This window comes from Serinus canaria, chromosome Z (genome assembly GCF_022539315.1).
Source record: "Serinus canaria isolate serCan28SL12 chromosome Z, serCan2020, whole genome shotgun sequence".
Lineage (NCBI taxonomy): Eukaryota > Metazoa > Chordata > Aves > Passeriformes > Fringillidae > Serinus > Serinus canaria.
In genome coordinates this window covers 59,857,502-59,883,588 of record NC_066343.1, presented here as the reverse complement: position 1 = coordinate 59,883,588, position 26,087 = coordinate 59,857,502, and positions in this window count along the sequence as shown.

The window sequence follows — 26,087 nt, the reverse complement described above, 5'->3', positions numbered from 1 at the left end:
GATTTGACAAGGTTACAATTTGTGTTACTAATGGAAATTCTTTTCAAGAATTAACCTTTAGGCTAAAAAGAATGACAGATATTCAAATATTCTCAAATGAGTGTTTGAATTGAAAATTTCTATTCATTTTTGCTCCCCAACAGAACTTCCATCCTGCATTGCAGTGTGTCATACACACAATTGAATTCTTAACAGCTGCCATTCAAGGGAGATGCAGAGGACCATTTGAAAGTAATATTTTGCTCTGTGTGACATCTCATTTTTTTCTTCTCAGAAATCATAATTTTTTTACACATCTAGTAGTCTTCCTAACAGGAAACCAGCTCTGCCTGTCATTTTGATTGGGGAGGAACCTTGTTTTCCAGGTCACTGCCTTGAATTCTGGAAACAAGATATTCATGAGGGACCTGCGTGGGGAATTTACATCTCAGTGCAGAGTTTTCCTCTCCATTTGTCAACATACGAGGTCAGTGAGCTGCTCTCTTGTCAGGGGGAAGATAATGGCTGCTGCATTGCCTCCCACTTATTACACACTCGGTGCATCTGACCTTCATGTGAGACCCCCAAAGCATTCTGATTTTTGGCTTTCCTCATAACCTAACTCAAGCCCCTTTTCCCACAAACCTACAATCTGTGACTTTGGGTAACCCTCTTCTGCCTTCAATCATGTTCTAACACATGTTCCTACTGCTGCACGTTCCTTTATTTCACAAAACTCTAGGATGCTCACATTTAGCATCAATTGGGTGAAGAGACAGGGTGTTACTATGGTAAAAACAGTAATATACTCTTATTATCTGCTAACAGTAACAACTTTCTTTAAGCACTATTATATTACATCATTACATTTTTTGTACCTCCATCTATTTTTCTCAACTCTTTAGAGTTTAAAAAAAAAATAATAGCATGCGCTTTTATTCTGAGCTCCTGAATTTAGAAAAAAACCCAAACCACCAAAACAACCTATGTACTGGTTAATACAAATTTGTTGCCCTCATACATACTAATATGTTATCATGCATTACATTCTTCTCATGTTAAATATATGGCAAAATCAATGGCTTAAAATGTGAATACTGGTTTGATTTGATTTTACTAAGGCCAGATTTAAACATAAATAAATAAAAAAAAATGTAAGACTGACCACATGACTGCCATTTTATACTTCTTTGCTCTGCTAATCCTTAATTCATGAATATCTTCAGAATATTCTGTGAGCTTCCATGTTACCTGTAAAATGACAATGGCCAATGCCATGAAAATGTCATCCTATGGTGCCAAAAATGTGCATTTAAGATTCAAGTACCTCCACCACATGAAAGAGGCATAAGGAGAAACTGGTTTGTGCACATATGTAAATGAACTAGTGAGGAGGTGCTTCTAGAGTAGAAGTAAATAAGCCTTCCTATACTGAGACTTGAGGGATTTTATTAAAAACAATCTAATCTTCTTTGGTTTAAAATTTTATTTAAAAATTCAGTCTTGATTGTGTCATTGTTCTAGTCAATATTGTTTCCCACTACATATGACATTTGTGTCATTCAGTGAAAAGTGTTATGGTTAAGCAATTCATTTCATGCCAGTGCTCTGCTCCAGCGCTCCATCAAAAGCTCTACACATTCTTAGCATGAATGACTCTCCAATTAGTCTGTCTTCAGAGTAAATAGTTCCATGTACTGGAGAAAAAGATTTTAAATTGTGTATAAGCAGCAGCTGAGGAAATGAAGGTGAATAGTCAAGTGTGGGGACAGTTGACTTACACACACAATTTTTCCACTAATTTTTGGCTTTATAATGAAAACATTCAGAGACCTAAATGCCAAATTTAAATCAATTTATGGATAAACAACTACTGTTATTCCTGTCATTAAGATTTTATAATTATTTTACTTATTTTAAGAGCTCAATCTGTTCTCCACAGCTACCTATTGGGAAATTGCCTTTTAGTAACTGTCACACTAAATGTTATCTAAGCCAGAAAACTGAGCCAGAAAGGTCACTGCTCTGTGATGTTGTTAGGATGCTTCAATAACAGTCCCTGTAACAAAACCTTTGCAGAAAACAACAAAAAACAGTTATAGCCTGAAAAGCAAGAAAAGACACATAGTTCAGGTTCAAAATCCTACAACATACTTTCCAATCTGATTTGGCTCATCTAGTCTGGGACAAGGTTAAGTACAAAGATTCAATATAGCACTGGCTCCAGGAAAATTTGGGAAATATAGAAGGAAAAAATATATTGTACAATCCCAATTCTGATTAACGGTTGAGTTCAAAAATCTAAACCCACATCACTGTGGTCAAAAAAACTTAGTCATAGTAAAATTGGTTTATATTTCTTAGATTTACTATCAGTTGCCCAATATACAGAAATCTATTTGAATCCTTTTTAAACTTAGTGACAGGAGTCTGAGGAGTGCATGGCCTTTACATTTTCAAAGAATACATGAGTATCCAATATAAGAGACAAATTTCACTGAAGAGAAATAGGTTTATCTGCAAAAAAATTACCAAACACTATATTAACATTTCAACAAAAAATAGAGTGTAACTTTGTAAATCAGTATAAAAACAACGTTGCTGTTTTGCATTTGAGAATATCAGTTCACTGCTTTATTTTCTTGCAATTATTTGAAAATAATCTGGATAACTTTACAATCAAGGTATTTCCTCTTGGCTCCCTGGTATACACCAGGCTGCCTGAGGAGATGATAGACATCCTAAGGTGTCCACAGCATAATCAGTCTGAAGAGCCTCCAGTATTAAAATTCTAACTAATGATAATCAAAAAGAAACAAAAACAATAACAAGGTTGTGTAAAAGAGCCAGCAGATAAAAGGGCTACATCTGATTTAATGGAATAGGTAGATGATTTGTCTATCTTCTGTTAATATGTATCACCAAGGTGTGTGACTTTTACATGAGACAAAGAGATTTCCCAGCTGTTCCTACTGCAGAATTGACTGAACTGTAGTCAGAGAAGACACTTATTATTCAGTAAAAACTATTCATACAGTAGATGTAGAAGTAATCACACAAGAGACAGCATTTTGTTCATCCTTAAGACAGCTGGATGTTTTATATATACTTCATATTAATCAGGAGAGATGAAACATGCACATACTGCAGTGGACATGCAAGACCACAGGCCAGAGAGGTTTAAGAACTGGTTAAAAAAGTTTTGAGAATATGATCCAGTTGAAGACTCTTGCTGTGGAGATACTCCTCACAATCTGGTACACAACCAGCCATCCTCTCTGTCTTAGAGATTTCATTCCCTATGCAAACATTTCCTTGTGCCAACATAAGGATATTTTTTACACTGTCTGGATCTCTGTGCAACAGCAGATTTGACCAAATATTGACAATACTCCTGCTTCAAAGTGAAAATTTTTAAAACATTCTAAATCTATGATAACCTAGGATTGGATAGGCAACAAGACAGGAAGCTGTAGCAGATTTCTGGTGATATGAATTGCAGCTTCTGTGTTTCAATAAAATATCACCCTGATGGATGTGAAAAACCAGTTAGACAAGAGATGTCCTCTTTTTTATATTACAGTTTTATCTCAGCCCCTTTCTTTAACACAGACTAGCACGCTTCAGACCTACCTTGGACAACATCATTGTTACAGTAAAACTTTTCTGAAAGTGCTTTTCACACTAGAGAAGGGTTCAAACCATCCTCTAAATTTTTTTAAAATTTTATATTGAAATTAGATTCTTCTTTTAGAAGTGATAAAAGACTAACTATTCCCCCAAGGTCTGTCTGACCATACTATGCCTAATGAATTTCTGAAAGTACATTAAGTCTGTATAATTGGAGCTGTCATAGAATATATATTCTTTGTTTCTATTGTCTATCTCAATCTTTCAGGATTTTAAAAAGCACTGAAGTCACATACAAATCTATTATGCCCCAGACACAAATGCACATCCCTTATAAAAGCCTCCTGGGTGCCATAACTTGGTAGGGCATTAAACAGTGGTCCAGACACACATGAAAACCACATTTGTACTTCTGCATTTCTTAGGAGGAAGACACCAATGCCATTGTCACTTGGAAAGAAAAAGATCTCCTAGAAACCAAATTGTGGGAGCTTCTGAGGGTTACCTCTGGTGGGCATTATTCAATTCTGTTTCTTATTATGTTTCTTCAATATCTGTTTCTTATTTCTTTTATTCTTCAAAGCAGTTATGTCACCACCATACATTTTCCAATCACCAAGATAAAACATGTCTCAAAAAAGCACATGTTCCTTCGTCTTTGGATGTCCTAAAAAAAAGCTGAGAATAGTTACCACTATGCTTTCCATGGCACACCAAAACTGGACCAAACTCCCCCCCAAACATAAGATTTATGTAAAATGAAGTGTTTCCCTTCATGCTTTTAGATATTACAATATCCATAATAACATGGAATTAGTACTAATGGTAAATAACAACACATATTAAACATTAAAAGCGTATTATTTACTTATTATTTGCAATAAATCTTCTGAGGCAGCACAGTTGGGCACACAAGAGCTTCAGAGCTTGATCTGCCACTACAGAAGTTTGTTCCTATAATGAATAAATACATTGGAGTAAAAAAAATCATTTGTCAGTTAGAACACAAAAAGCAGAAGCATTAGTCAATACCACTGAGGAATTAAACAGAGAAAGTCTGCACAATACACATAAGCATACATTATTGATAACTAATAAATTATTCCACTTTGGAGAAAGGAGAAAAAATGGACTGAAATAGAATGAGTTAATATCATGCATATGATAATAATTTTTTGATAAATTATCTCTATTTCATCATGTGATACAATAAGTATAGAGTGCTGCATTGCAAAACTGAAAAAAAAATTTCTCAGGAGTCACTTTTTTAAAGTGATTTCCATGAAAAATAAAAATAAAAGAATGCTGTTGTAAAAACGGGTTTCTTTTATCTTGTTTTCTCTGTTCCAGAAACAAGGAGTAACTTCTCTATACCATTCTCAAGTGGCTTTTAGAGCTGTGAAAACAACTCAACATATTAATGGTTTGATATTTATAAGATTATTCTACTGAAGGATCAGCAAGATAAATAGAAGCTGAAATACAAATATCTGCTCCAGGAAAACCCTAAGTCTCCCATGCATCTTATAGCTTTATGCATTAATGCATTTTTAATACACCTCCTTCCTTTTGTGATTAGACTTGTCAGAACTGGAGCTCCAAGACCACTGACAATTCAGTAGGCCTACGACAGTTTTCCAGAACAAGTCCTCTGTGTGTGTAAAAGGAAAATGTAGAGAAAAGCCATTACATTATTGTGATGTATACCCTCTTTTTTATATTTCATTGTCCTATGGAACACTGCAGTTTTCTAAAGAACTACTTATGTGTATCTGTCATCTGCTTTTCATCTTCCTAAGCATGCTGAACTAAGTGAACAATAGCAGTGAGGGTGCCCACTGTTTCAACATTCACCTGCAGCCATTCAGGAATGGAGGCCTTTCTGTTGTTCAGGTAACACAAGCAGGGATTTACTTGTTGTAAGAGCTCCTGGATTTAGAATTTACTTCTTGTACAGAGCTCTTATTCCTGGATGACAATCGCTGATTGTCTGTCCAAACTGGCAACTTGTAGCTACGACAAATGACCTTCAAGAACATTTTCCCTTTTCCAATTATTACCCATTCAGACATTATTTAACATGACAATAGGGCATCTTCATAGTTTTTCAGCACATAGCTCCTTGCCCTTAAAATGAAAATATACCATTGCCACATCAATGAACTTACTTCTATAAAGGCAAGGCACAACAACAGTGCTCACGTTATCTCAGTTCTTCTTGCATATCAGGAATTGCATCTTCAAAAAAGATAACAATAACAGCTCATAATATTTATTCCTAAAATAAAAGTTGATATTGAAGCATATACAGAATCATTTTTAAATGGTAAGTCTTTAAGAATTTGGGTTTTTTTCTGTCAAATTGGTATTAATCCCTAGAGAAGAGTAAAAAAGTTGTTGCTTTTTGACAAGCTCTACAGTTGTCAGACTTTTAAATAGAATTCAGATTTACAGAAAATGAATGATACTATTTGCATTTCTTGTTTTGCTACTAGGAGGTGTATAAAAATCAGAATAAATTTTTAGTATTTTATGAAGAGTATAACTCATATTTCTACTGAATTAGGCTGGAAGAGGGCTACTGAGGAGGGAAAAAAGCAGATGAAAATCTTCACAGAATGGTAAGGTTGAATTTCAAAAAACTCGAGAATGCCCACTATTCCAAAGAGAGTCAATAAAATATCAGAAAAGAAAATTCATTAACTGGTACCCTAATCTTAAAAAACCCCAAGCTCTTGATGTTTATGGAACATCAGTACTGTGCTATCTATCCTCTAGAAGGGATCAGAAACATTCCCATTTTACTCAAAACTAAATTTACCAAAAATCAGAAGAAAAAGGCTCTCAGATGACAGTGGGTTATTTTGCTTCAGCTTCTCAAACCACAATCCAAATTGCTCCACTTATTTTTATGAGTTTTGCTGAGATATTATAGCTTCACAATATCTTTGCTGTAGTAAAAATGCAGTTTCTCTGCACCTTTTAGGTAACAGGTTAACTCTAAAACAGCAGAAACTGAAGAGGTGAAAATAAATACGGTTAAATTATTAATATGTGTTTAATATTATTACATGGAAAGAGAAAGGCCTGTAGTTACTTCCCAAAGAATAAAGCTAAGAAATTAGTTCTTAAATTCACCTATGTCTTTTACACTTCTTTTGCATTTTCTTCTGCATACCACAGATATTCTTTGTACAGTGGGTGCTCATGTAAACAAAAAACAAATAAAAGAGAAAAATTTGCAGATACAAATCATTATATTTTTTTCAAAGTTTACAGGAATATGCCATACAGTACATCTAGAAAAGAGGCAATTAAATCTGTCCTAGCAGCCCTTGTCATAGAATCACAGAATATCCTGAGTTGGAAGGGACCCACAAGGCTCACAGAGTGCAACCCCCAGCTCTGCACAGCGCCATCCCCAAGAGTCACACCTGTGCCTGAGAACATTTTCCAAACACCTCTTGAACTCTTTCAGACTTGGTGCTGTGACCACTTCCTTGGGGAGCCTGTTCCAGTGCCCAACAACCCTCTGGGGAAAGAAACTTATCCAGCCTAAACCTTCCCTGGAACAACTTCAGGCCATTCCCTTGGATCCTGTCACTGGGCACTCAGAGAAGAAATCAGGGCCTGTCCCTCCTCTTCCCTTCACAAGGAGGTTGTAATTGCAGTGAGGTCTCCCTGCAGTCTCCTTCATGCTGAACAGACCAAGTGACCTCAGCTGCTCCTTGTACAGCTTCCCCTCAAGGCCCTTCTCCATCTTTGTTGCCCTCCTTTGGATGCTCTCTAATACTTTAGTGTTTTTTATTTCCTTTATTGCATTTGATCCTGCATCCTGTAGTTCTGTATATTGCATATTTAGCCAAGTGCATAATATTTATGTCTTTTCCTACAAAGCAACAGTTATGTTTTCTGAGTCACAAAACATAAAAACCAGACAAATTTCAATAACAAAATGAAGAGTATAGATTTTTATAAGGTATCAAATGGAAAAAAACCCTACTTATTCTAAAAATTGTTCCAAGGTCATGAGAAGTAAAAATGCATTATCATCAAGCAGCTGATAATTGTCTCCAATAAAGTTTCATTTAAAAGCTATTATCTATCTGAATTTCAGATCAAGCATTTGCTGGAATTCCATAAGAGAAATCATTAACTAAGCAGAAGTAAAAGGAAATCAGAAGAGAATGCTTGTGAACAAGGGAGTTGGTGACAGTTGCACTGAAAGCAGAAATACAGAAGGGGAAATCTCTATAGAAGCATGGAAAATATTTTAATTAACAAAAAAGCTTCTTCAGACTTGATGTGGCCTGATTTGAAATATTGGGGAAATTCTAGCCACTCAGACTAGGAGGGAGAGGAGAAGTAATAAAAAAATAATAAAAAAATAAAAAAGAAAAAAGAAAAAGAAAAAAAAAGGAAAAGGAAAAGAAAAGTAGAGGAGAACCAAAGCAGAAAGAGGTCGTAAGTAGTGTAGTTAGTTCAGTCTACCAGAATGATCATTGGGAAAGTTTTTGGTTATAAGTAAGCTCAAGAGAGCTTACTTGAATAAATTATTAAGCCAAAAGTGTAGTGCTCAAAACAAATTCAGGAATTGAATATATAAATAAAATCAAACCCAGAGAAACATGTGATTCCAGAAAAAAATAATTAAGGCAGAAAATTTAGCAAGATCTTGCACTAGTATGAAATCACAATAAAGTGACCAACAGAGGTCAGTTCCAGTGTGAGATTCCATGCCACACAGAAGAACAATATCCTGTGAACTATGGTAATAATAGAGATAAAAATATTAGATTTTTATGTTGACAAGTGTACTGAATGAGCTTGAGATAGAATGAGAAATAGTTTCACATTTCTGACACTAAAGAGCAAGAAAGAGATAAAATATGCCTCACAGCATTTCAATGCTGACGGCATAGATGTCTGTTACAGTCTGTAACCCGTAAGTCTGTATGTATAAGTCAACCCTGTGTCTTCAACTACAAGCATAAGTGAATATGGTTTGTATGTATGGGGGGTTTACTGACAAATAAAGATATAATAAGTAAGTTTGCCAGTGATACTACTTTGGGAGGAGCTTTTGACTCCCTCAAAGGCAGAGGCCCGACAGAGAGACTTGGACATATCTGACAGCTGTGAAATCCTCAACTGTGTGAAGGTTAACATGAGAAAGTAGCAGATTCTCCACCTGGGATGGGGCAACTCCATGTACATGGAGATGTACAGACAGACTGGGGAATGAGAGGCTGGACAGCAGTGCCATGGAAAGGGCCCTGGGGCTCTGGTCCATGGCAAGCTGAACATGAGCCAGCAGTGCCCTGGCAGCCAGGAGGGCCAAGCGTGTCCTGGGGACATCAGGGACAGCATCACCAGCCAGGTAAGGGAGGGGATTGTCCTGCTCTGCTCTGCACTCAGGGCACTTTTGGGTGCCACAATATCAGATATTAAACTACCAGAGAGAGTCTAAAGCAGGGAAAAAAGAAGGTGTAGGGCCTTGAGGGGAAGCCATATGAGGAGCAGCTGAGGTCACTTGGTCTGTTCAGCCGGGAGGAGACTGAGAGGAGACCTCACTGCAGTTCCAAGTGAAGGGAAGAGGAGGGGCAGGTCCTGATCTTTACTCTGTGTGACTGGTGACAGAAGTCAAGGCAATGACATGAAGCTGTGTCAGGGAGGGAGGGAGCTGGGTGAATGGGCATGGAAAGGACAGGGCTTGCTTGAATATGAGGAAAAGTTTCTTCCCCCAGAGGGTGGTTGGGCACTGGAACAGTCTCCCCGGGAAGTGGTCACGGCACCAGCCTGACAGAGGTCAAGAAGCATTTGGATACTGCTCTCAGGGACATGACATTACCCTTGAGGTGTCCTGTGAAGGACCAGGAGTTGAACTTGATGATCCTTGTGGGTCCCTTCCAACTCAGGATATTCTACGATTCTATGAAATCAACCAGTCAGCACTTTTACAGGAGGAGTCAATGTCTGTGCAACAGAACAAACGCAGAAAATTGGTGAATTTGGAAGTAGACGTTGCTCCACATTTTCTGACCCAGCTTAATCTATTTTGCAACTGAAAAATACTGGTTTTCCAATATGCAAGGTATGTGTTCATAAAAATGAAAGATTTATATTAATGGTAACTGACATCGTTAAATGAGAGTTGTTGATACTTTCTTGCCAACAATAATTAATACCAATTACAGAAAAATTGCTAGGTCTTTTACCAAAGGAATTGTAGGAACTTTCATTTGTACTGGGACTAAGCTTCTTTGCTAGCTATTTTATCTTTTTTTACCATCTTTACTTCTGCTGTGATAATTTTGAACTTGTTAGAGCTTTGTGATTTACAGCAGCCTTTTTTTCAATCACCTTTTTGTTTCAAAAAAAACTTCATTTTTTTTTTTTTCCTTGATATAGAATAATTATAAAAAAGTGATTCTGGAGAAAATGAAATGGTAAAATGAGATTATTTACCCAGCTCGCTTTATTTTAGATAACTGTAATATGATTGGTCCATATTAAGACTAAAATAGCTCTGACATTTTAAGAGAAAAAAATGTACAAAAGAAAGAAGAAACCTACTTTGAATCACAAAATTCTGCCACTTCTCAAATTATCACAGTGGGATAAAGACGTTCTTCCCCAAAGCTAGCAGGACACCCGTAGTCAATTTTCTACAGGGAGAGAAAAAAGCAGCATGTGCTCACACACACACATATTCTTAAAAGTGTAAGTTTGTGATGGTGAGAGACTTCATAACACATTACTAGTCTCTTGAGTCATTGAGTCCTGGGGATTGGTAAATGGACTCTGAAGCCCTCCACTACTAAATTCATGTTAGGAGAAGCTTTTGTTTCTCAGGACAAGACATCTTACCATCCAATGACTGTGTGATCAACTGTGTGAAATGCATTGGTGGCCTCAGTTCAGATCCTAGTGGACAAGTAATTACTGCTGCTGTTGACCTGCAGGCTCTTTTTCACTCCGTTACACAGGTACAAACAAGTAACTCCAAGTGAATTGAACTAGTGTAAATGCAATTAGATTCTGGCTCTTTAGTGGCCTGTTGCAAGCCTGCATGCCAAGCTTCGTGCAGTTGTGACAACCTAACCATGTCCCACATTCAGCAAAGTCCCACATAACCAAGGAAGTCCAGAGTGTTATGCAGAATTTACATGGATTGCAATCTCACTCTAGAGATACAGGACCATTTAGGAAAAGTCTTCAGTCTAAAATATGTTGTGAGAGTGATGGTGATTAGCATTAACTGTTAAGTGGACAATGTTAGGAAGAATGTAACACAATCTAAATTATATTCATCTGAATTCAGAATATTGAATATTGTCTCTGAACTTTCATTGAGAAGAAATCAACATCTTAATTCAGATATACGATACTGTGTATGAGATTAAAAATACCTTCAAAATAACAGGGAAAAACTGACATGGGATCTAGTTTTGTCATATTTTTGTGACTTCAGTATGCTTGAATTTTGCCACTAGAATATGCATAAATAAAAGTTCACCCATATAAATATAGTTTGAAATACTGCCCTCCTGAATAGACGTGTATTTATGTAGCTTTTGAAATTATAACTTTAACATTTTCAGAAATTAAAATTAATTTCTTACCTATCAAAACATTAGATGTAATTAGGAAAAGCTAGTTATTAATTTAATTGGGGCCACTCCAATGAATTACAAAAGATACAATGTGAAGCAAAAAATATAAATCAAACAAGCTTCTTTTATCTTCCTAATTCCAGAGACCATTAGTGTAAACAAAAACAGAGTATTCATAAGTAATCTGAATAGGAAGCTCCTGGCAGAAGGAATTTTCTAGTTAATGTGTTCATATTTGTCAAAAATGAATGAACAATTTTCAGGGGAAGCCTGGAGATAAGAAACCAGTCCTGAGGCAGCAGTTGGGAACCTGGATTCAAATATTTTCTCTCTTTGATGGAAAGCACATACCTGAATCTATGCTCCCCATGAAAAATGAAAACAAATATCAGTTTTTTCATTTATGAAACTCAGTTTCCTCCTTTTGGTGCTACACTCTTTCCAGAAAACAGGTGAAAGAATCAGAGCTGAGTCTCCCAAGGACAGGTAAGAACATGAATGGACACTGGTGTAATTCCCGCATTCATGCTTATTTTCTACTATTTTTTCTGCTATTTCTACTGGTAGTTTAATAAACTACCAATTCCAATATTTTGTAAGGTTTTTGACCTGCCCATCCTGTGGGATGGAAACACTTTTTATCATGCAACATGTTCATAGGATGAGAAAGTGTGTTCTCCTTGCCTGCCGCAAAAGGCGCACAGAGATTTGGCCACAGGTAGCACAAGCTGCTGCACCAAGGCATGCATGGAGGTGAATGTGCTAAAAAGCAGTGAGTGCCTTCAGTGTCTTTGTTAATAGAGGCTTAAGTCTCCAGCTTGACATTATTTGAATGTAGTTCTCTGTGGTTTAATTACTACCATTATTATTATTATGGATACAGTAGTAATTATCTCTTCTTAATGTCTCTTCATGTTTTGATCAATCCACATAAAAGTTTACTGTAAATATATGGTTAGGTAACATTAAAGAAAACATGTAATTACGGAATATATTATCAAATACTTTCTAAACAGTTGTATATTTTCCAACAATTAAATGCTTTTAAAAAAATAATTAATAATTTTTAATAGGCAATATTCAGCTTTTGAAGCAATGAATATATAAAGCTTTATTTGTTGACCTCAAATTACTTTACTCCAGTTATATTGATAACATCTAGGTTTCTCAAAAACCTGCTGGCACAAAATCTTTTCAGCTTTATTAATGATTCAGATGGCAGTTTCTGAAGAGACAAGTTCCCACAGAGAAGGAGCACTTGATTAATGACCTGGAAACACTTTTCCTTTTCAGCTGATTAAATAAAATTGACTGGATTTTTACATTTTTATAATAAAATGACCCGCAGGGCTGAGATGACACAGTGAAAGCAGCATGTTCACTCTTCAACAGATTTTTATTTTGTCACTTGTAAAAATGAAAGGGCTAACCACCCAAGCAGAAAAATGCACTTTATCACTGTCCACTGCCGACATGCTGACAATTGCTGCATACAAATACAAAAACACGGAGGAAACTAGGCTGTGTTTACACTCAGCCTGATTTTGTCTAATGATGACAAAAGGTCTATGACTTCTTGGGTTTGAAGTGATACTATTTAATTGTTATGCAAAATAGATTTATAACAACACTACTGGCAATCATAAAAGGCTTTATAATATGGTCACTTAGAAGTGATATCAAATATCTTTCCAGAAATTTACACACAACAAGATCTTTAGTTTTCTGAAGCAAGCTATTGTAAAACAAGAAAATTAAAATATAATGTGGTTGCCAGCTAAAATAATTGGAGCGATTGCACTACCCATCACAGAAGTCAATCGAAATGTAATTTGCAACAATTAAAAATAACAAGCGAAACACCTCATCTCTAAGCACATGCTTACACTCACAAGGGTGTATAAGGCTGCTATGTGCCATGCCATAGCAGTAGCTGCTGTGCCTAGTCTGGCTGAGTACCCATCAGCTTAAGACTTCCATTCATCTCTTCTGGGTTTTTGTTTGGTTGTTTCTTTCTGTGACCCTGCCCTTTTCATTTCAGACCCAGCCTGATAAAACAATCAATAATTTCATTCTGAGTAAGTAGTCAAAAGTGTTTTGTGCTCTCTTAAAAGCTGTTTGTTTGTCTTCCTAGTATTAAACTGTGTCAGTATCAGTAATCCCTTGTGGGTTCAGTGGGCTGATATAAAAGATCTATATCTCATATGAAATCTTGTATTAAATCTGTCCTGTTGAAAACAGAGCTATCTTACCCTGACTACTGGGAACAGCCCATGGTTGACCCTAATAGTGTAATCAAGCCCAAATATTGGCTGAGAGTTTTAAATGGACTGAGGCAAATGCAGAGCAGTAAAATGTGGCAATTGTTAAATACTGTCAGGTATCATATCCATGAGCTTTGATGCAGCAGTAGGCCTAGAGAAACATCTAAGGAAATGAAAAAATATATGGCGTTTCCAGATTTACCCAGGACTGCCTGGGTTATTGTACACATGCTGTTTGTATGTAGCATCTTTCTCAAATTTCACATAAAGTGTAAAATGTGTCTTTGCAAAAATATTTTTCCTAAAGAGGATGCACTGCATCACTCATCAGTCATCTGTTCAATATCTGAATATCAGAGGCTTACAGTCTTTGAACCTGCAAAGGAGGGAGATACACAGCTTTAAGAGTATGAACATTTATTTCCAAATTTGACCTCTACTGAAAGGTCTTACAATTCACTGGTTAACTGTAGCACATAAACATGTGTGGCTTTAAAAATACTGATGTTTCTTTGCTTTCCACATGGGTGCTGTTGTAAGCTTAGACAAGGCAATTGGTAGAACCAGTGTACTTATAATAGTGCTGTGAAAAGAAGCATAATTAAAATGATTTTTGACATCTATTCATTAGGACCTTGGACTTTTAACATACATGTCACTTTTGTACAGGGACTAGCTGCATATTTATGACAGTAATTCTAGTATTTTGTAAAATGGTGGTTTTACTATTTTGATTTTTAAACAGACAAAGGAACAGCTACTCTGGCAATATCTTGTCCTAGTTTGCTTCAGCTGGTCTGTTTCAACTAGGAAGTTAAGGGAGTCTAATGAAAGACAATGTAGATACAGACATAGGTATAGTTGTGTAACATTAAAGTGTCTTTGACTGGCATTTATAAGCAAAGTTTACACAGTTTGAAACACAAAGGTTGTGCAAGCCAGTTCTTGAGAGGTCACAAAGGTCATACTGTCTCTAAAAAGTCTCTATCAAAATAAAATTGTCAATAATGTAAAGAACAAGAAGTTGAAATGTTGGTTGTCCTAAGCCTGGAGAGATGGGCGTTACATATGTTTAAACCATATTAGAATGACAGAATTCTTATCTGCTAAACCCCTTCCCATCCATGCACACTGGCAATCATACTCATGAATAAAGGGAAGCAAAACCAGTGGGGACATAAAAAACCATAAACATTCTTAAATTAGCTTATTTTTAATTTTAAATTGATTCAATCACTGTAATACTGTGAAAAATAGTACTCAAATATACACAGCTTCCCACAAAATTACTCCCCAGTGTTCAGGGTGTGATGAACGCTAAACAGGATAAACCAGACAAAATGTCAGGTTGGATGTGAAAGGAAAAAGAGGGGGAACCATCTATGCCAAGTACTGCTGCTGTATCAACTCTTATATTTCTACCCTTGGCCTTTGGTCTTGATAAACCAGAGGAAAGTCACTGAGGTAGGAGGAGAAAAATGAGCTTTAACTGAAACCCCTGATGAGCACAAATAAACATTTCTCTGGAAGTACAGACTTGCAGAAATAAGGGATACTAATTCTGTGTTATTTCTAACACTTTACAAATCACATCCTACCAATGGAATATACTGGGAATTGTTCCTCCTCTGTAGGTGCATGGCAAGAGATCTCAACCATGGAAACTCAGTTTTTCTCAGTTTTTCAAGACCAAAATGTAGGGGTTCATACTTGCAAGTACAAACTGTGATCCTTTATTTCCCTTAGTAACCAAAGAGATATTTTTTAATTTAATCAAATGGGGTAAAACAAGGCATTGCACTTGGCATGAAGAATTACTTTCATAAGAGCAGACTGGCTGGATGTCAGATCTGCAGAAAAGGACTTAATGGTTAATGTGAGTCAACATTTTCATGGCATTGCTCTAAGGGCAGGCCCTTCTGTGATAAAGAGGATTTGCGTGACCTTCAGTGTCCCTTTCAACTCAAGCCATTCAATGTGGCCTTTAACAAAAGGAGTGTATTTTTGGGATTCAGATTTGCCATCTCAGGAGAAATATGCTCAAATGGAAAAAATCTAGAGAATTGCAGCATGAATGCTCATAGAGCTGGTAAAATGGTCTTTGAAGGGAAGAGCTGAGAGAATAAGTGTTTAGTCTAGAGAAGGAAAACACTGTGACATAATGGTTTTTGCATTTTTAAATATAGTTGTTGCAAACAAAAATCATTTATTCCTTATGCTTGAGGCAGACATGGTAGAAGGAGAAAAATAGGCTGATTTCTAGGAAATACTTTCTAACTGTGAAATTAGCAAAGCAAATGGATGAGCTGTCTGGGAAGACGCTGACATCTGTTCTATGAGAGGAGACTCTTTACTTTAAGGAAAAATTAAAAAGTTGTCCAATATCAGCATAAGACTAAAATAATGAATACTCTTCCAATGTTAAATCAAAGGGGACACTCCTGTCCACCTGATTTTTGGAATAAAATCTACTTGGGTAGAACATTTTCTTGCCTAAGGAATAAGTCAGATTTTGCAGTGATTTCAAAAACGTTGAGATTAACAGAACACAATCAAAATTTTTAACACAATGTGGCCCCATTTTAAGCTTATCTTCTTAGTCCAAAAGACTTTGTTAATGAAGAAAATGTTTCAAGAATAAAATGACATATTCACAAAATAACAGAATAAAAAATGTGTCTGGCTGTAAGGGACCACTGTGGAACTGAGGGTCATCTGGTCCAAACTCCCTGCTCACACAGGGTTATCCCAGAGCCCAGGATTGTGTCCAGATGGTTTTGGAATAACTCCAGTGAGGGAGATTCCCCAACCTCCCTGTCAATCTGCTCCAGTGCAGTCACACAATAAAAGTATTCTTCATGTTCAGATGGAACTCCCTGCGTATCACTTAACTGCCTGTTGCCTCAGCTCCTCTAAGCAGAGCCTGGTCCCTCCTCTGCAGACACCGAGACAGAATTGATGAGGTTCCCTCTCAGTCACCTCTTCTCGAAGCTGAAGAGGCCCAACTCTTTCAGCCTTCCTGTGTAAAAGAGGTGCTCCAGTTCCTTAATCTGCTGTTCTGAGCCCATGACTGGGCAGAGAGTCCAGATGGAGTGGCTGAATAGAGGGGCAGGATCAGTTCCCAGAACCTGCTGACAACAATCTCTAATAGCCCCCGGGATACCATTGTCCTTCTTGGCCAAAAGCTCACACTGCTGGCTCACGGACTATTTGCTGTCCAACAGGACTCCCAGATCCTTCTCTGCAGAGCTGTTTTCTGCCAGGTCACTCCCATTCTGTACAGATGCATCTATGATTTTGAGAAAATGAGAAAATAAAAACAATAAGAATCTTAATAGTTTTGATTCTTTATTTTTCATCTATGAAGTTTTCCTTCTAGTTTTTGTACTCACGCTTCATCTTAAAAACATCCAAAAGAAATTTTCTCTTATTGAGGCATTTTAACATTGCATAGGCCTATATTAATCTACAGGTAATCTTTGGAAACCACAGAAAACTTGGTAATCCAGTTGTCATTTACAATATATATTCAATGCAGAGATAATTTCTGGTAATTGTCATCAGCATTTGTGCCAAAACTCCACTTGTTCAATGAATACTAATTTAATCTGTCTAAATTGTCAAGTAATATTTAGGCTGGAACACTTAAAAGAGCAATTGAATACATAATTTCAATAGATTTCACATTGCCATTTCACTTTCATCTTTCAAGAGGACATGCATCTTTGAAATAGATCAGAATGAATACAATGAAATTTTTTGTCTTATTGCAACATCCAGAATTTCTTTCCAGTAAATTATTCCATAAAGAATGATAAATACAAAACACTTCAGAAAGCCTTATTGATTTTTCCTTTTTTTTTTTAAATTAATTGAAAACTTTTAAATTATCAGGATAATACTTGTTTGAGTATGTAGAACATTCACAAAATAGAAATCCTATCAAGTAACCATAAAGGGAAGAAGTAAATCCTTTCCAGCTTCAATTTTTTATTCAAATTTTGGCTTGAGATCAGTTTTGTCATTCATATTTCAGGTTTTAACATTTGACCTATCAGTATTTGGAGAGCAATACAAGATATAAGGACCAACAAGTTTAGTCTTTCAACACAGCATTAAACATCAGAAGCATTAAACGTTGGTTATAAATTCTGTACAGACTTCATCCTGTGACTAGGACCACCATTCCTAGTGTTCACCTGCTAAAAGAGAAAAGAAAAATCATGCAGACTTTCTCAATCAAGTTCACTGCAGTTTACTGCTGACTGTCTTGTGTAATTACCACAACCTAAATCATGATTGAATTGGACACAAAGAATTGTCAGTTCTGGTGTTCTGAGTCTGGTCAGCTTATTCAGAATGCATTCGGAATATCAGTTTTAATTTTGGTGTATTTAATTTTGTGTCTTTTTTGTATACATATGTTTGGCTAAGTATTTTGAGAAAAAAGAGCCCTGGACAATGTCAGGGGAATTTTTTACTTCACAATACAATCAAAATACATTCCATGCATGGGATAGAAACATTTTCCTTTTAAGATCCCCCATGTTTCATATCTGGACTTTAAAGAATGCAGAACTAAGGCAAAATATTGCTCCCTGAGTATTTAATATCTCTTTCCTAGTTATTTACCCTTTTCCCAGGCACTATGCAGAAAGCTTAGGTAATTCCTCAAGAATCAAGAGATTTCACTACAAAGCAGAAGTCTTAGTTAAGTGAAATATCTAGCTTTTCCATGATGCTTGATTTATCGTAACTGGAATGAAAAGAGAGAAGTCAAAACAAAATGCAAGAAAAACGAAGCAAATATTCTTTAATCTGTGCTTTTCAGGAGACTGTGGCAAAAGACAACTGCCTTCAAAGATTCAGATACCTTCAAATACAAGAAATGCATTCCTCTATTCTGCTAACTCAGTGTTATTAGCAGCCTGCAATTGATTTAAACCTGTCTAATTACATATTTGAGCTTTTATGCAGAAGTTTATGACATTAAAAAATTATTTTTCTGTCTACATAACAGAACCCCAGCTCTGAAACCCAGTATGAAAACAGCATATGACAGGACAGAGTAGGTGGAAAGGACAGTAGATGATGGTGTTGTAAGGGACACTGTAAAGTTCGGTATTATATTGTGAATAAAGATATACCTAATTTCAAATTAAGTCTCATCCTTTTTGGCCTCTTATGAAGAGAGGTTCTCTGTGACACCTTTCACCTTTAGTTCTGTATTTCAAAGTGTATTCTAGCTTGGGACATCTGGTTTTTTAAGCAAAACAATCAGTACAATTTCAAGGACTGTAAATAACTAGTTCAAACCTCAAACATAAAAATTGCTCAAGAGGTAATTTTGCATATTTCAAAATAAACTCTTGCCTCTGAACATGGAACATTTCAGCTATGTAATTGTATAAACCAGGACTATGTAAGTCTGGGAATGCACTGGCTAGCTCTGCTCTGCAGTCACATAAATGACTCCTTTATGGATTAAGCTTTCCATATTAGCAAGCAGTAAAACATGCAGCACCTACAATTCATCTGTTCCTAAGGATTTTAATATTTTTTCCCTGATCATTATCTGACATGGCTTCCACCAATAAGAAATACATATTTTAGTAGGTTAAGTTTTTCAGTTTTCAAATTCTCTTCAACAATAGCTTGCAGAGCAGTTATTCCATTGTGCCTCAGTGTTTTTCCTGCATGTTTAATAGGGGTATTCTAAACATTTGACAATGACCAGCCACAACTGTCTACAAAACAGACCAGACAAACTACTGCTGTCTTCCCAAGAGCCTTCTAGCAATGGGGTGTCCTCTGTCCTCTGGTTTTCTTAGAGAGGAAAATTGCTGCCTTCCCATTTCCTTCCCTTCAGCTGGTCTCTAAGAGACCCTAACTACCTGTTTGAGGAGAACTGAATAAAGATATTACTGTTTTCCAGATTTCATTACCATGGACCTCTATGAAAATTCCTCTAAGTGGATACCCTGAGGGAGAGAGAACTGTGTTAATTTTGTTGTGGCTTTGCCTGTGAAAGCAATGTTAGGATGGGTAAAGCCATCCTTACTTTGCAGAAATAGAGCTGCTCTACCTTGCTGTTTTTCAAGAACTGTCATTTACAATGCACACATCATCCCTGAGAGCACCACCAAGTGTAAGGCACCACCAAGGGAACAGCTGAAGATTTTTACACCTGATAGTTTACTTCCCCCTAGATTTCTTTGCTTCAGAGAAAAGCCTGAAACATTACTTATTTTCTAAATAAATGCAACTGCATTATGTCTAGCATAACTGAATATTGCCTAAAGAAATTTCCAAGCTATCACATCAGTATTGCTTGCTAATATGTCAGTGTTAAGCCTCCAAGTCCACTGTTCTGGACAAGGTAGTAGGAAAATACCAGAGGACTTTCCTAGAGATTTCTTTTATATAAAACCTTGTCTTCTTCTTAAGAGTATGCTACTTCTCTCCTGGCTTTTTTTGAACTCCATTACTTGACTAGACATAAACATCATGATTTTTCTCTGGAGTTATATCAGTACATATCCTGGAAAGTTTATACACAAAAACTGAGAGCCACCCATCCTGATGTAAAAATGTCACTTTTCTTTCCAGTCCTTTTGCTGTGAAGAGAAAACATTAATCAATACTGCTCATTTTATTGAATAAGCAGAAACCAAGAACTTCTCTCATTTTCACTCCTTAAACTGCCTGCACAACCCTGGCAGTTGTAAAAATTCACATTGTTTTTCATTTTATATATATATATATATATATATAAAATGATCATTTTATCCAGGAGCTGGCATAAAAATTTTCTGAGGTGTAGATAATTACCAAAAAATAGTTATTGATTTTAAAATGACAAAAACTTGTACTGTCTTAATGCCATTTATTTAAACTTTTAAGGCATTTGAACAGTTTTATAGAATATTTGGCTGAGAAGTTTACATGTTGCACTAGAATTTTTATTAGAGTTCTGAAAAGACCCATTTTATCTTGACCATGAAACAAAAATAGTCAAGAAAATAAGATGAAGGGACCTTTGAAAATAAAACAAAACATTTGATTTTATTTCCATATCTTTCATTCCTTTTCTTAAAATTATATATATTTAGCTTAAATGTCATTTAGGAATTGAACTTTGCTGTGAGAAATTTTGTATCTTCACTTTAAAAATGTAAAAACAAAGAAAAAAAAAACCCAAATCAAGAAAAAAATTTTTAGCTGCATGAATTGCATTCCACCCAGCAAAAAAGATTTTTTTTTTTGCTGGTGCATACCCACCAGCAAAAAAGAATTCCAGATTTAGTGCAAAACCAGGTTGATTATACCTGCAGCACAAGGATATGTTTTTTATTACCTTACTTGATCCCAAAAATGGTTCCATTCATATGGTAATATCCAGCTGTCAGCACTGTATGTAAGGAGACTAGAACATATTTTAATTGCTGTGAGGTGCTTCCTCAGTCAAATATAAGGCATAGCTCTGCACAGCCAGGCTCACATTTTAGCTTGAACATGGTTTGTACATGCACACATGTAAGTCAGGAAGAAATATCCACATGTGACCAGTTAGATGCAAGTTTCAAGTCTGAAATGTTGAGGACATCATCAACACTCGTGGCTCTGAAGGTGGGAATATATCCTCACAGCACCATTTGAAGATAGGCTTGGTCAACCAGGACAAAAATGAAATTTTTTTCCCATGGATATTTTGTAAAGCCACCTTGTGACATACAGACATGTACGTGCAGACAGTCACAGTCACAATCGATTAACATTCCACATATATTCATCTTTTAGACAGTTCTCCTATGCTCAAGTATTCTACAAAGAAACAATTGCAGTCTTGTTGTTACCCTAAAGTGAATTAATATTAGACTGTCCCAAGACATTGATCAAAAAGAATGTAGATCATTGTTCTTTCAAAGGAAGTCTATCTCTATCAGCATCAAATTCAATGGACTGAGGAATTTTCAATGTCTAAATTATGTTTACAGTTTTGGTATTAGGTTTCTATCAGTGATACAACACATGTGGCTTCCTTTCTTCATGTCTCTGATATCTGTGTTCAGCTGAACAAGTAAATGAAAAAATCCTCGGATAGAGTCAATTCTCTTTTTTCCCTGTTGTTTTGAACATTTAAGAAATATGACTTTAAATTTAATTTAAAATTATTTTATTTTTCTATGAAATAGTAAAAAAATGCTCCTAATTGAAATATCAGCAGTTGTCTAGCATCCTGGCCTTCATTCCTACCAACTGCTTTAATGTGAAGGGAAGTATTTTGGGCACATATACACTGGGAAAGGGCAAAAGTTAAGGAAGTGCTATCCTCTCCATACCCATTAGTATTAATTTCTGTAGTATGTCCCTGTATGACATGATGGTGTACGAGTACTTATTTTTCTTTTCTCCCTTCCTATTAATTCAGGTGAGAAGATAAGAAATAGATTACTGGTTAATAGTAATTTTTTACTTTTTCTCTTGATTTTATATATTTAGGCTATATAGAATCATAAAATTAGGAAAGAATTTTTGTTGGAAGGGATCTGTAAAGACCATCAAGTCCAACTCCCTCGTAAAGAGCAGGGACATTGATCAGTTTGCTCAGGGATCCATCCAACTTTTGAACTTTTACAGGGATGGAACATCCATCACCTCTCCGGGCAACCTGTTCCAGTGTTTTGCCACACTCATCATAAAAACTTTCCTCCTAATATCTAGTCTGAACCTATCACTTTTTGGATTAAAAATATGGGGTTTAATCTTATTTGAGGTTTAAATTTTCATAAATTTAATAAGTTTAAAAATATGAGGGACTACAAATACTTTAAGCTGGATATACATCAAATACATATGATACAGAAAGCAAGGAAGATATTAGATTGGTTTTACTTGTACAGACTGGACTAGATGACATGTAGTTTTAAGCATGCAATTAAACTGATTTATATTTAATTCACAGAAATACTCCTGAGTCCAGCTGAAGCCAATGAAGTACACATCAGGACATATGCAGGAGGTAGGTCATACAAGTGAAACTACTGAGGATGTTTCTCTTCTGGAGTGTTCCGTTTTTTCACAGTAGGTATTTAATAATTTGCTAGTCTGTCTCAGCAATCCAAGGACATAAGTTTTGGCTTTCTAGCCATTCCTGGAGGCCAACACATTTCACCAGAGCAAGGGCATGAGGTTCAAGCACAGAAAGTCCTATCACAGATATAATACCACGTTCAGAAGGGAGAAACAGCAAAAGAGGGTGGAACTGATCATTTATCAAAATACCTATTTGTCTTTTTAGATTTCTTTTCCTCATGATACTGAAGTCCTGTCTAACGCAGAGCAGTCTGTTTGTGAATTATGCATAATGTTGTCTAATTATTTGTATAGAAATCCATATTGCTGATCGTTGCAATATCTGCATCTCCAGAATTGCTTCCATTAATCTTACATTGACTGTGTATAACACAAGCCCTATCTGCTTTGACAAGCCCAGCTAAAATTGCTCTTATTTGCTTATTCAATATCCAGTCATCTCCACAAAGCAATACGGAGAATTAAAAATGGTGAAATGAGAAGAAAGGCATCTAGACTTATATCAATATGTGATATACTGAGAGAGAATAGAAAAGCATCACCTGTAATTTACTATTTTCCATCTCAGTCTTTGTTGACCACATTATTAATTATTTCTAAATAATACTAGAATATTGCTTGTAAAGAATTCCAATGACTGTTAAGAAGGGTTATAGAAAAATAAATAGCCAACAACATTGTGTGCACAGTTTTCCTGTCAAGAATAGGGACATTCTTCCTAATGACTAATTGTTGTGGTCCGTTTGTTAGCCTGCTTCAGGATGTTTCACCAAATTTTTTGTCTTAGTTTTAAGGGAGAAAAAATCCACAGATGAAGATGTCCCTGCCTCTTAAAATGTATAGTTATCCATAGCTATATGTATATAGAATTCAAACTCATTCACACCCACTCTACCCAGGACACTTCCTGCAGTTTTCCAGTATATCTGTAAACAGTAAGTGCTTAAAGTATATTCTGCAATTGTGAAAAAATAGAAATTTGAGAAATTAAGAAAAATTAGTGCTATAAACCTGATTCATTAGTGTTGTTTATATTTGAATAATGATAATTGTGCTCTGAATTTCTGTTATTGTAAAGGAAAAATTCATCACACTCAATCTAACCTGTTGCACTGTCATGAAAGGTTAAAATTTTCAGATAACATAGAAGTGTGGACAAATTTCTGAAAAATGATTTGGTAATTTAAAAATATCTTTTTTATATACAACAAAAATGGTTCCCTTAAAAACAATTTTCAAATATTTTGAAAATCTTCAGTCTCATTTTATAAACACATTTTAGGAATACCAGTTTATGTCCTCAAGAAAAATAAGTCATGCTATCTATTGCTGGCTGCTTTGGACCACTCACTGGTGGGTACCCAGTGTCACTTTACATGAGAAAAATAAGTTTATCTGTGCGCACACAAGGCATGACTATTCCTGCCTACCTGCAGCAGATTTTTTAGGTAGACAAAAGTGCTTTATGATAGTGGAAAAACAGGAAAAAAAAATTATCATTTTCATGTGAAGTTGATGATGGTAGTTATGGAACAAAAAAGGACTTGTTAGTACAGATTTAATGAGTTAGAAAAGATCTTTAATGAGAATCATATATAAAAACATTGCTCAAATTTATATAAAATAGGGTGAAAGAAAAAGTTCTGAAGCACTTAGTGAAATAAGCAGCTTATTGAGGGACTTGTAACTACCTCAAATTTGATGAAACATTTCATTTTTAAAATGGAAGTTTTCTGAAGCTTTATTATTACAATTACACAATTTTATATTTTTGGCTATAAGATTTTCCACATCATTCAGATATCTCAAATCAAGTATTACAATAAAATTTCAATCAGGCTCGTAGAGAGAAAACATTGTTACATGTGTCGATTCTATTTTTTTTTTTTTACCCTTTGAACCTTTTAATATCCCGGAAAATAGGAAGGATGGATATGTTTGCAGTTTTAGGCAAAGTCATAATTTACAAATAGCTTGGGTCAAAGCTTCTGGTATGTGCAAAGAATTTCACACATTATATTTCTACAGTTTCTACACACTGTGAGTCCTGGGTTAGAGCAGGACCTTTAAGGAGAAGAGTATCTGTTAGACAAGTGATTTACTAATCCTAGTAACCTGTTTGCAAAGATTACAATGAACATTCAAGAGAGAGCTGTAACAAGTCAGGGACTTTTTCTACCAGTCGTGAAGCAAAACTGCACATACCTGAAATGACAGTCACAGAAGCTTTTCTTCTCAGTCCTGTGGGTCAGGATACTATGGAAACAATAATGTTATCTGTTAAGATTCAGTATAACAATATCTTTACACTGCTCTACGTGTCCTTATAGTTCCTTATTCTGGAGGTAACTAAAGCAAAGAATTCTCCACTGAGAATGAAGCTCAAGACAGAATATGAAAGGAGTTCAGGAAAAAAACCTATTTTTTTCTGAAGGCTGCTTTTCCAGAAAATATGTTTGTTCACATCCTTGAAAGGAACAATCCTTGTTTAACACAGAAGTTAAATAGGACAGAGTTGATAAAATGCATACCAACTGTACTGGCACAAAGGTACGCACTCCTTTATCTGGATCTTCAGGTAAAGAGCCAGCATTAAAAAAAGCATGGATCTAAAAGGATGTTGCTAATTCCTAATCCAAATAATTATTCATTAGGAATAAAGTTTAAGAAAAGCTTGATTTAAAAAAAAAAAAAGAAAAAAAAAGAAAAAAAAAAGGACTCTAAAGAAGCAAAATGTAGAAATAGTTGAGAGATTTCTTAACAACAAGACGTGATCCCTTTCATTACTTTAGATGAAAATCATATGCAAAATGTACATCAAGCAGGAAACAATGTAAAGAAAATTAAAGTTTTGAAATACAAGGGATTTTTTCTTCTCTTCACTTAACTAACACTGTGAAAAAACAGTACAAAAATTCTGAACGTTAACAAAACATAAGTTATTACTGGAAGAGGCCACATGCTTTATTTTCTACCCTGTCCCAAATTTGTGTGTGTGGTCAATAATTCCAAAGTGAACTGCAAACAGTAAATGGTGAGTGAAGCCCAGTTATGTGTCTATAAAACATATAAAATGGAAAAATTTTTGAAAGTTTGCATTTTTGATTTACAGGGTTTCTATATTTTGAATTTTTTTGGATTGAACTTTTGATCAAAGTGAATGGAAGTATATTATATATGTGTGTATAAAATATATAAAAGCATTAGTCTGAAGGTTTCTATTTCAATATCCTCAAAATCCTCTATAACATACCTCATTCTAGAAATCACTAAATATATGTACAATAATCCTCAGGAAAGTAAACCAAGTAAAAGTTGCAAGGTAGTAAGGTATTCACCTTAAAATGAGTAGATGTGTCAGATATATCCAATCACTCTCAGAGTTTTGGCTTGGTTCCTAAATTATCTGCACAATAACCTGATATGTGTTGCTCATAATATTCTTCTCTAAGATACTCTTCACTGAGGCACATGAAACCAAAAGACCATATATGACTGAATT